The following is a 13,014-nucleotide window of genomic DNA, read 5'->3' as shown; positions in this document are numbered from 1 at the left end:
TTCAGCTACGTGAATACCGTAGCTGAAGTTGCGTATTTTAGGTCGACTTACCTGGCTGTGAGGACGGGGGCAAGTCGACCGCTGCCGCGCCGCCGTCAACTCCGCTGCCGCCTCTTGCCGCGGTGGATTTCCGGAGTCGACGGCAGAGCGATCAGGGATCGATTTTATCACGTCTTCACTAGACGCGATAAGTCGATCCCCAATAGATTGATTGCTACCCGCCGATCCGGCGGGTAGTGAAGACGTGCCCTGAGTCAATGGCAGAGCTGAGAAAGGATCCAGAGTCCACTATGACTTTCCTGATATGACACCTACACAACGCTGCCTCTCAGTCTCAGTGTGCCTACACGGGGCCACGTGAGAGCAGCCTCAGGGTCCATCCAGGCCACTTCTGGAAAGTGGAAACAGAATCACATTTCAGTTTATATAGCCCGGAATAGCTGTCCTAGGGACAGAACAAAGTGTTTCTTCCAATATAAATAGTTCATATTTAGCTCGCTCTCTCTCTCATCAGTGTTAAGTGTGTGTATTTGTGTGTGTGTGTGTGTGTGTGTGTGAGATCGGTGTTAGGGGGAAGGGCAGTGTCTGGGTGTGTGTGTTAAATTTCACTTCAGGGGAAGGATGGCTGCAAACGCTCTAGCCCTTTAAATTTGTAGGCAGACGTCTTGCCTGGGATCTTTTACCGATGGTCATGTGAAAATTAAAATCAGTTCCAAGGGACAAGAGTTTTTCACACCGTAACGAACCCTCCTTCCCAACGTCAAATCCACGCTGAGGTGGAAGGAGGGGAGCCAGGAGGGGGCCCCTGGGGACCTTTTAATTAGGAGGAAGGTCTCGTTAAAACCTTTCCAAATACCTGCATTGATGCCCTGCTGGCCCGGTCCCACCGTGCTGACAGTCAATACTCTGTCTTATGGCCTCCCCCTCGCTCCCCCTTCTCAGGAGAACCCTGGCACTCTCAGCGAGGTGTTGCGAGCGGTCAGACGGGGAGAGGGAAGGCCATTTGCCCGGCAGCTGGGGAATTTCCCATTAAATAAGCTCCCTGCGTATGTCCCCATACAGACTGGCCCAGAGAGGCTTGGGAAAATACAGGACAGTGGGGCCAGACACAGGTAAAAGCTCAAAGAGGCAACTGGGCAGAGGCTCCAGTATCTTGTCTCCCTGCGGGTACCCGGGGGCATCCGAACACTCCCCCTTCCTATGTTATTATCTGTGCTCAGCAGCACAGAGGCCTCAGCTAAGATCCAGGCCCTATTGTGCTAGATTCTGCACATGTGTTGTGATAAATGAAGGGGGGGGACACACTCCCTTTTATGGACACCCAGACAGCCAGTTAGCTATAAAATCCCTCTCAGTAGCTGTTCTCTAATTGCTCTACCTGTAAAGGGTTAAAAAGTCTCACTGCGATGCATAGGTAAAAGGAAGTGAGTGGGCACCTGACCAAAAGAACCAATGGGAAGGCTAGAACTTTTTAAAATTGAGAAAAGACTTCCCCTTTGTCTGTCTGTGGATGTTCTCCGGGGTGAGGCGGACAAAGCTATGCTGTAAGAGCTTGGGCCAGGTATGAAAAAAATCATCAGTATCATACCTAGAAACTACTCATTTAAAAACCCCAGATATGTAAGTAGATCAGAAAATGTCTAGGAAGACGCGATTAGGTTTCTCTCTTTTATTTCTTTATGGCTTGTGGATTCCTCTGTGCTAACCCCAGGGGCTTTTGTTTTGCTTGTAACCTTTAAGCTGGACCTCAAGAAAGCGATTCTTGGTGCTTAATCCTTGTAGTTGTTGTTTTTTAAATGCAGCAAAAGCCTAAATTCCCAGATGTATTTTCTTCTTTTTTTTATTAATAAAATGTACCTTTTTTAAGACCAGAATTGGATGTTTGTGTCTTAAGAGGTTTGTGCACATGTTGTTTAATTAGCTGGTGGCAACAGCTGAGTTCTCTTTTTCCCCTTTCTCAGCTCTTCCCCGGATAGGGGGTGAGAGGGCTTGAGGGTACCCCACAGGAAGGAATTCCCAAGTGCTCCTTCCTGGGTTCTCCAAGGGGTTCTGCACTTGGGTGGTGGCAGCATCTACCCATCCAAGGTCAGAGAAAAGCTGTAACCTTGGGAGTTTCATACAAGCCTGGAGTGGCCAGTATTAATTTTTAGAGTCCTGGCAGGCCCCCACCTTCTGCACTCGAAGTGCCAGAGTGGGGAATCAGCCTTGACACATGTGTAGTAAGCCAGCTCCCACACTGAATAGCCGACAGTGCTAAATAGACAAGGGGTGGGAAAGAGGAGGATCAGTCACCCCCATTTTATAGATGGGCAACCGAGGGACAGAGAACGAGCGCCACTTTCTCCTTTTCTTTGCCAGAGGACGTTGTGAAGGCCAGGACTATAAAGGGGTTAAAAAAAGAACTAGATAAATTCATGGAGGATAGGTCCATCAATGGCTATTAGCCAGGATGGGCAGGGATGGTGTCCCTAGCCTCTCTTTGCCAGAAGCTGGGAATGGGCGACAGGGGATGGATCACTTGATGATTCCCTGTTCTGTTCGTTCTCTCTGGGGCACCTGGCATTGGCCACTGTCAGAAGACAGGATACTGGGCTGGATGGACCTTTGGTCTGACCCAGTATGGCCACTCTTATGTTCTTATGTTAAAAGCACCTCAGGAGCCTGAGTCTCACTCCCTTTCAATGGGACTTAGGCACCTCTGAAAATGTTACCAAATGTGACTTGCCCAAGGACACCTGGGGAGCCTGGAATTGACTTCAGGTCCCCTCAGCCCCAGGCCAGCGCTTTAACTACAAGATCATCTGTGGTCATCATTCTATTCACAACAACCAATGGGTGTCAGCCCCTGCGGTGTGAATGCCAGGAAACCCGCCTGTAGAACCAACGGTTGAATGAGGGGGTTGAGGATACTCCAACAGCACTGCAAGGGCAAGAATCGAGGTGTCTTTCTAAAGGGTCTGCTCTAGTCCAATCCCAAAGTTATTGGGCTCAATGGGGTTCACTTAGCTAGAAGGGAAGAGTCATTCCCTCCAGGAGAGGCATGACGGTGAGCCTAGATGATCACCATCATCGCTCTTGCAGTGTTGCTGTAGCCGTGTTGGTCCCAAGATGTGAGAGAGACAAGGAGGGTGAGGGGCTCTGTGGAACTCAAAAGTTGGTCTCTTCCACCAACAGAAGTCGGTCCGATAAACGATATTCATTCATCCACCTGGTCTCTTTCATTTACTATGGATGACAGCTCTCAAGGTTAAATGTCTGTCTAATCAACCCTGAGTTTTTCTAAGGCCTTTCTCACCGTAGGGTTCTGCCATTAGCTATGTGGGGGTGACTTCAGTAGGAGCTGCACCCATGGAATTGAGGGCAGGAGTTCTTCTCTCCAGGTAATGACCTGAAGAGTGATATGAGAAAGGAGCTGTAGGCTGACTTATGGAGTGCAGTGTTAGCGTGGGTTGGGAGTGCATCAGAGCTCATAGGCTATTGCAAAAGCAAATCTTCAACCCATAAACATCAGTCTTCCTGGCGGAAGCCAGATTCCAAGCGTTACACTCATCCAATCGCACTATCTGACCTGCGTGTCCAATCACAATGCCCAAGCAGAGCTGGGTGAAGAAGAACAATTCCATTTCATGGAGGATTTGAGTATTTCATAGTTTGGCTTCATTCCGGTTAGGGATAGAAACCTAAAAGTTCAAAGTTATCCACAAAAGTGAATGGAACCCCACCCCCCTGGCAGTCCACCTGGTGGGCTGCCCCAGAGCCAGGAAGTCTGCGCTGCTGAAGGAGCCACGTGGGAGGGCTGGCTGGAGTCTAGGCAGGATTCCAAACTGGTCTGGCAGGCAGGGGATCTGTCGGAACTCTACCTGGTTTCCAAGGTAACTTCGTCAAATTCAAAACATTTTGATTTCAACAAAAAAATATTGACAAATTCTCATGAAAGGAGGTAAAATTCCAAGAAACCTACCAGCTCTACTTGATAATTCAATGCTCAAGGGGTACCACTGGAAGATGATCTACACACAAAGGACTATCCAGCAAGTCATTTCACGTGCCAAGGAAATTCGAGAAAATTGGTCACTGGAAAAGCAGCAAAACATGCCCTAAATTTAGTCACCAGCCCTGATTAGCCTCCTCTTAACTTTGCTGCCGCTTCTCTGTTAAGTGACTGGCCCAACACCACAAAAACAGGCAATTTTATGGCTGCTAGTCCCATACTCACATCACTAGCCCAGCCTTTTAACTTTGCTGGTCTAGGGTTTACCAATAAACCGAATCAAAGCAACACAATGTCACACATTCATTGTTATGGCCTATAGCATAGTCATCTGTATAGATCAGTCAGCTCTGCAAAGAAATCTACTATCGATCAAGTAGGCTCAAATGATGTGTACAATTCCCTTACACTGAATAAAGAGATACAGCTTAAGTGAAAACACTGCATATGACATTTCACGTGAATCTCTGGCCAACCTATTATTCATAAACTATAATAAACTAATTCATTATATTATCCAAGATTGGTATGTCAGCCAAGACACCTCATCCGTGTTGTTCCGCCTCCACATATCAATTTTCCATTTATAAGTGTTATTCTCTTTCTTGAGTAATACCCTTTGGAAACAAGACAAAAATCGGTGTTGCTTTGTTTTTGAGAGAACTGCTGACCAGAGAGGTTAGCTCATTAACATAACAAATTTGAGATGAACCCAAAGGAAAACAATAGGAACCAGATCCCCTCCATTGAACATAGGGGTCCAGAACTTCATGGCTGGCCTCTCTATTTAACAATTGGCAGTGTATACAATGGGCAGAGCAGGAGACCGAGAGTAAGATCTCCTGGGTTCGAAGCACAGTATTGGAGAGAGTCCAGAGAACAGCAACAAAAACTATAAGAGGTTTGGAAAAGCATAACCTATTGGGGAAAAAAGGATGAAAGAACTGGGCATGTTTAATTTAGAGAAGAGAAGACCGAGGGGGAACATGGTAACAATCTTTAAAGATGTAGAAGGTTGTTATAAAGAGGACAGTGATCAATTGTCCTCCATGCCCACCGAGAGTAGGACAAGATGTAGCGAGCTTAATTTGCGGCAAGGGAGATTTAGACTAGACATTAGTGGAAACTTTCTACCCATAAGGACAGTTAAGCTCTGGAGTGGGCTACCAAGGGAGGTTGTGGAATCCCCATCACTAGAGCTTTTCCAGAACAGGTTAGACAAACACCTGTCAGGGATGGTCTAGGTATACTGGGTCCTGCCTCAGTTGGTGGGGGAGATGGATTAGATGACCTTGAGCTCCTTTCTGGCCCTACATTTGTATGATTCAAGGGGTGTCAAATTCTGTTGGGAGAGTCAACCCCCATTTTTAATTATGGTCACCAGGCCAGGGTATGCATTTAGGATGCCGTACTGCCTAAACACACAGGAGAGTTCCCAGTGATGTCAACAGGAAGTTAGTTCAGAGATCAAGATATGGCCCTCTTGTAATAACTAAGCTGTTAAGTCATTTGTAGAGCGGGTTGGAAAATAGGCTCCTCCCTACCCCAATACAACATTTCAGATTTTTGGCAAAAACCCCCCCACAAAACAAGTGTTTGGTTTTTCGGGGGATTTTTTCCACAGAAAGAATATTTTCTGCTCCGATTTTCATTTAATCACAAACCCTGTTTTGCATTAGAAAGGGTTTTGATGGAAAACGTTCAGCCTACTTCTTTGTCTATTATCATATTGTCAATTTAAGCATTTCCCAATGAGAAAATATATTCTCCCCTTTAGGACCATTGCTATTTCTGACTTTTATTCTGTTCCTTTACCTTTCTGTTTCTCACCCTCTCCCCCATCTTTATGCATCTCTTCTGTCCCTCCCTCTACAGCAGCTCCCAATTATTTAGGTTAACGAAGAGAAGATTAAGGGGTGACTTGATTACAGTCTTTAAGTACCTACACGGGGAGCAAATATTTAATAATGGGCCCTTCAATCTAGCAGAGTAAGGTGTAACATGATCCTGTGGCCGGAAGTTGAAACTGGACAAATTCAGACTTGAAATAAGGTGTACATTTTTAACAGTGAGAGTAATTAACCATTGGAACACGGATCATGGTGGATTCTCCATCACTGACCATTTTTAAATGAAGGCTGGATGTTTTTCTAAAAGCTCTGCTCTCGGAATTGTTTTGGGGACATTCTCAGGCCTGTGTTATACAGGAAGTCAGACTAGATGATCACAATGGCTCCTTCCGCCCTTAGAGTCTATGAATTCCCACCTCCCCATCAGCTTCTCTCTCCTTTCCTTCTAGCGACCCAACTAAAATGATCATTGTTGGGCTCAGAGTTGACGCTCCAAAGAGAGTGGGCGAGTTCACAGCCGTGTCAAGCTCCCAGCAGACTCAGATAGACATCAGTGTATTGTTCACATTATGGTCTCATTTTGGAAGGTTTCCTTGACTCTCGTGAAAGCTAGAAACTTTGTTTGTTTGTGTTTTAAATGAAAGCTGGGATTCTTGGCAGTCAGAACAAGTCCACATAAATACAACCACCCTAAATCCAGGCACTTCAAACTGGTATGAAGATGCAGAGTAATTCTGCTGGCTCAGAATGGAAGGTGGCTCGTGTTAGCAGCATCCCGGATATAAAAGGGAATGGAGAGGCAAAGGCGGGTAGTGTTCGATGTATCGGGAATTGATTTATCGCGTCTCGTCTCGCGAATCGACGCCCATACTCCACCTTGGCAGGAGGAGTAAGCGGAGTCGACGGGGGAGCCGCGGCAGTCGACTCGCCACCGTGAGGACGGCCAGGTAAGTTGAACTAAGATACTTCAACTTCAGCTACATGAATAGCGTAGCTGAACTTGCGTATCTTAGTTTGAACCCTCCCGCTAGTGTAGACCAGGCCAGTCAGTGCCCTACGCACAAGACCATACTTCCTTCGCCAGAAATACTGGCTATAGTATTGCATTTACACACCACATACACACTTTATATAGACCTACAAACAGCACTGAAACATTTAACATCAAACAGCCGGCAGAAAGCACTGGGTCGTTTCCAAAGTCAAACAATCTTCCACGTCTCAAGTGTCTAACACGGGGGTTAATTAAAGGGGTGCCTCTCTTTCTCTCGTTTACCTGAACAACAATTGTTTTAGTGTTGCCAGAAGTTATTTGGATGTGGCCAACTGGTCCGACGGCACCAAAGTGCGGGAGATTTAAGAGTCTAGGTTTTACAACGCACGGCTGAGGCTTAAGAGTTTTCATAGTGTATCCAGTTAAAGTAGACTCAAGCCAGTGTAGGTTCCACTGGGGAAGGCAGGCCTCCAGCAGCAAAATATTGATTTTGATCATGCCCCAAACTCTGGAGTAGGAATTCAGAGCATTGTAAACAGTTTCAAACAACCCCAATGTGTAGAGGCTTTAGTCTGCCTCCATCTTGCCTCGGTGCGTGGATCGCCTGCAGATGAATTGCTCCAGGTTAGATCCTGGAACGGCCTCAGAACGAGTATGTTCCTAGGGTTTCAGATGGGACTGTATTCAGGGCAGCTAGCCCATCTCGCTGCCCTTACAACTGTGGCCACCTAGCTATTTTTAGCACACCAACTCAGAGCTAGCGTGGGTATGGAAATTATATCTCCAGCCAGGGCCATCTCCACGTTTTTTGCCACCCCAAGCAAAAAAATTTTCCCGTGCTCCCCCAGCCCCACCCCAACTCTGCCCCTTCCCTGCCCCAGTCCAACCCCTTCCCCAAATCCCTGGCCCCGCCTCCTCCCCCGGGCACGCCACATTTCCCCTCCTACCCTCCCTCCCAGGCGCCTCGGAGGAGGAGGCGGAGGTGAGCTGGGGGGGGGGAGCGGTTCCTCTGCCCCCTCCCAGGGTTACTTCCTGCGGCCCTCCCCGCGCCCCACACCGCCGCAGCTCACCTCCGCTCCGCCTGCTCTCCTGAGCGCGCTGGCGCCGCTCCACTTCTCCCCCCCCATCCCAGGCTTGCTGCAAAACAGCTCATTCGCGCGGCAAGCCTGGGAGGGAGGGGGGAGAAGCGGAGCAGCGGCGCGCTCAGGGCCGCAGGCGGCAGGGGGGCGGGGGGGGGGGGGGGGGGGGGGGGGTTCCCCCCCCCCCCCCCCCCAGGGTTAGTTCCTGCGGCCCTCCCCACGCCCCCGCACCGCCGCAGCTCACCTATGCTCAGGGCCGGCTCCCGGCTTTTTGCACCCCAAGCAAAAAAAAAAAAAAAAGGAGCCGGAGTGCCGCCCCTTGGAAAGTGCCGCCCCAAGCACATGCTTGGAGCGCTGGTGCCTAGAGCCGGCCCTGCCTCCAGCTCCAATGCAGACATACTCTTTGCTACCGGGTGTTCTGAGCACCATTACAGTGAGTGTCATGCTGCAAGCCCTTTTTCTAAGACCTAGCTGGCATAGCTGTGCTCTTAACACCACTTTAAAATGAGTTCAGTGGCAAGATCTTTTCAAATCACATTAACCTGTCCCCGTACCTGCTGTTTGTCTGCATTTCCTCTCGGGGTGGGCAATGCTTTTATATGGACACAGGCTCATTTCACTTCTGTTCACACTTTCTTGCCCTCCTGCGCCAGTCCAGCGCGGTGGCGATTGAGTTATTTACGCACGCCGAGAAGGAACATTCCAAGTCAACCCTCAAAGTCCTACTTTAAGGGGTGATTTGATTTCAGTCTGTAAGTATTTACATGGGGAAGGAATATTTAATAATGGGCTCTTCAGTGTAGCAGAGAAAGGTCTAACACGATCCAATGACCGAAAGTTGAAGCTGGACAAATTCAGACTGGAAATAAGGCATAAATTCTTAAGAGGGAGAGCAATTAACCATTGGCGCAACTTGCCACGGTGGATTCTCCATCCCCGACAATTTTTAAATCAAGATTGGATTTTTTTTTCTAAAAGATCTGCCCTAGGAATTATTTTGGGGACGTTCTATTGCCCGTTTTATACAGGAGGTCAGATGGGATGATCAAAATGGTCCCTTCTGGCCCTTGGAATCTATGAATCTGCTCACTGCTCTTTGACATGTGTATATATCCTAGAAACTTTCCTGTGGGGCTTACATTCTACAGAACATCTTTTACAGAACTTACTGCAAATTTCAGGCCTAAACCGACCTCTAAATTTACAACTGCTGTGACAGAACATGGAAGAGTGATATTAGGAAAGGATGTGTCGTTATCTGTCTTTGAAAGCAGCTTAGCCAATAACAGCAAAGCAAAGAAAAGGGGCCAGCACCTTGAGACCACAGTGCTCCGTGGACCACCAGCAAGTTGCCCAAGAGCCTCTGACTGAGAGTATCTCGGTCAGATTCAGTTCTCACTTCAACCAAAGTAGCTGAGCTGACCTCAGTGGCTTTTTAACATGCTAATACCCTTCACTGGGGTTTCTCCAGATTTACACCATCAGGACAGCGTGCAGAATTTGGCCCTTTACTTTAACCCATCATTATACAATATCTTCCCACTCCCCTGATTAAACTGGTCACCGAGAGCTTCAAAACAGGATCAGGGAAGGAATTATCACATGTATGCCACTTAGTGCTGGGGAAAACAATTTCATGCAGATCCAATTAAGCTTTCATAGTCTTGGAAATAATTAAAAATCCTGCATCAGAGATCATCTTAAAATAATCACGGTTACCAACAGAGTTCACTGGGCTTTTCTTCTTTGAAGCCCATGTGAGGCAGCGGTTTGTAAGTTCAGTGACGGCCTATCTCAGCGTTGCAGATGGGTAAATAGAAAGCCCACCAGTGTAGTGCTGGAAGATCATTTAGGACACCCAGACTCACGCTTGCTCTTTGATGATCTCACATTTTATTGGGGACTCTTTATTCTCTCATGATTATTTACTCCCATGACTGACGCTGGCTGTTTTTCCAAACCATGCTCAAGAGCCTTTAGCTGTTCCCAACTGTAATCCCCTTCTGCTAAGCTTCTTGAACAGGATAATGAAAGAAAAAACTTATTTATAACGGGCTGGCCCAGATCCCCAGCTGCTCTAAACCAGCCTCAATCAGCTGAAGGCACTGGAGTTATAGGCGCTGACTCCATGGGTGCTCCGGTGCTGGAGCACCCATGGAAAAGAAATAGTGGGTGCTCAGCACCCACCGGCAGCCCTGCGGATCAGCTCCTCCTCCTCCCTCCCAGTGCCTCCCACCCACCGCAGATCAGCTGTTCAGTGGCATGCAGGATGCTCTGAGGGGGAGGGGGAGGAGCAGGGGCAGGAAGAGGCGGGGTGGAGGTGGGGCCTTGGGGGAAGGAGCGGAGTGGGGTCGGGGCCTGGAATGGAGTCGGGGTCCAGCACCCCCGGGGAAATCACAAAGTCGGCACCTCTGAAGTCCAAGGAGCGAGGCCAATTTATATCATTCCATGGATCTGGCCCAAAATTTGGCATCATGGCTATTTCTCTCCCAGCTTGGTTAAACTGTTAAGGGCCAGATTCTGCCCCCTTACTCACATTGAGTAGTACCTGACTCTGCTAGGATTCCCGCTGAGAAACCACAAGCCAGCCCTGAATGCGTACAGGGGACACCATGCGAGGCAGGAGACAGACTCTTATCCCATGAGAGCGGGGCTGGCTATGCCACCGTCGTTTCTAGTCAGCAGTGGCCTCTGCACTATTCCAGAGCTTGCCGAGCTTCTTGAATCATAGAAGATCAGGGTTGGAAGGGACCTCAGGAGGTCATCTAGTCCAACCCCCTGCTCAAAGCAGGACCAACCCCAAGTAAATCATCCCAGCCAGGGCTTTGTCAAGCCTGGCCTTAAAAACCTCTAAGGATGGAGATTCCACCATCTCCCTAGGGAACCCATTCCAGTGCTTCACCAGCCTCCTAGTGAAATAGTGTTTCCTAATATCCACCCTAGACCTCCCCCACTGCAACTTGAGACCATTGCTCCTTGTTCTGTCATGGTACTCGCACCCCAGCCTTTTTAGACACCTGCCCGCCCCCCGTTGCCACCCACGCCCATCCAACTGGCCCAGTGGCGCCACTTGTGCCAGGAGCTCCTAGCTCTCCATCCGTTGCTTTGATAACCGGGTAACCCCACTTTGCTTCTCGTTCCTTTATGCAGGTGTAACACGCTTGTACAGTCAGTGGGGCATTCCCCTCGCGTGGCTGGTTCACATACGGGATAACAGCCAATTACTGCTGCCGCCCAATGGAGTCACTCCTTTAACTCACATAGTAGGGGCGTGTATTTGGGGGCTGAAGGGCCTAGGGTTGAAAGGCTGTTGAGGAGCTGTGGTAGGCATATTTACACACGCAGTGCCCTCCGTATTCCAGTCTGCCAATCCACTGCCCTGTTCTTCATTCAGGCCAGCCCTTAAGCGCATCCACAACTTTCACTGGAGTTAAAGGGACTTAAGCGTATGCTTAACTTGAAGCAGGTGCTAAGGTGATGTCCTGAACAGGGACATTTTCCTAAAGTCTCATTTCTTCTGCAACACCAGAAAAGCGCCAACAAATAGTATCCATGGAGGCATTTCCCAGTAATTTGGGTCAGATCTGCAGCTGGGGCAGGCATCACGGTTAGGAACCATCTTATACTCAGCTCCGTTTCCATCTCTCACTGGCCTCCTTGCTCTGTGGTCGCTGGTGCCTCTGCCTGCAGAGTACCTGCTTTCTCCAGCTCTGACTTGTGCACATGGAACAACTGAACCGGAGCCCGTTGGTGGTCCGAAATACCAGAGAGCAAGGAAAAGTGCCAAACGTGGAGGGTCACAGACCCGTTGGGAAGCTGGGGAAGTCTGGGGTGAATCCAGATGCAGGCTGAATTTATGTCCTGTATATATGGGATTCATTACGGCAATGGTACTAATTATCTTCAGACAATGCGCTCATGCAATGTGTTCTTCTTTAATTGGAGGCTGTTGGATTAAACCACCACATCTTGATGGCTAGAATCTAAAGGATTTATAGGCATACCTATCTGAGCATACCACAGTCCCAACACCCCGTGAGGCAAGGAAGTGCTAATTTCTCCATTTTGCAGAGGGGAAACTGAGGAAGAGAAAGGCAAAGTCACATAGAAAGCCAGCAACAGAGCAGGGAATTGAACCAGGACTCCAGCGGGCCAGGCTAGCCTGCACCCAAAGCATTGTGACACAAGTAGGACAGGCTACAACCTAAAATGCTAGGCAGAGCAGTTCGGACCTGGGTTTGAGTCCCAACTAAGCCATAGATTGTTTGTGCTACCTCTGGCAAGTCATTTAATCCATTTTGTGCCTCAGTTCCCATCCCTAATACAACGCAGCTCAGAGCTCTGTGGATCTTGGAGGGCTAGATTTGGCTTCCTTTGTCTGGGAGAGCGGGGAGATCATGCCCCTCAGATCTGAGCCGGGGGGAATCTCCCGTCTCCTGCACAGAGTGGGTGGGGTCAGCCCATGCCGATGACACCCTCCCATCCCCCAGGCTGCATTCCCTATTCAATAGAGCCTCCTCCGCCGTGCAGAAATGCCTTTGCGGAGACATGCTGGGGTTAGTCACAGCCAGGGGCAGCCAGATGCATGGGAGCTGCCTTGCCAGCGAGCAGGGAGAGGACAGAGCTGGCTGGAGGCACAGGTTCTCTGCCCAGATGGTCCTGGGAGCCAGGCAGGGTGTGTGAGTGGGCCCCATGGCTCATTCCACAGGCAGGGCAAGCCCCACCTATGCCACCATCAAGGAGGCACCTTTGCAGAGACTTCCTCCCCATCAGCCTCCTCCCATGGGCGGGGGGGGAGTGTGGAGGAAGGGAGGTTAGTACAAACCGCCCGTCAGCAGTAGAGATAGTGCTGTCTGAAATTCGTACACGTTGCTGTGAGCTAGAGCAGAACAATGTTACCCCTTGGCATGTCAAGGGCTTTGCACAGACTGGCAGATGAGCCGTGAAGGGGTCACTGCAGAGTGCAGAACGAGACGCACACCACATGGTCTCCCATGGAGACTTGACTCACGTTCTTCCCTAGTTTATTGCTCTCCAGCTACCCTTCCTGTAAGCAGGGTCTGAATGAGCTCTCCCTTGACATCTCGTGACGAGCTGGGG

Source organism: Terrapene carolina, unplaced genomic scaffold, assembly GCF_002925995.2.
Source record: "Terrapene carolina triunguis isolate 2854851 unplaced genomic scaffold, T_m_triunguis-2.0 Scaffold111, whole genome shotgun sequence".
Taxonomy (NCBI): domain Eukaryota; kingdom Metazoa; phylum Chordata; order Testudines; family Emydidae; genus Terrapene; species Terrapene triunguis.
The sequence above is the reverse complement of the archived record's forward strand: the minus strand, read 5'-3'. Positions refer to the sequence as shown.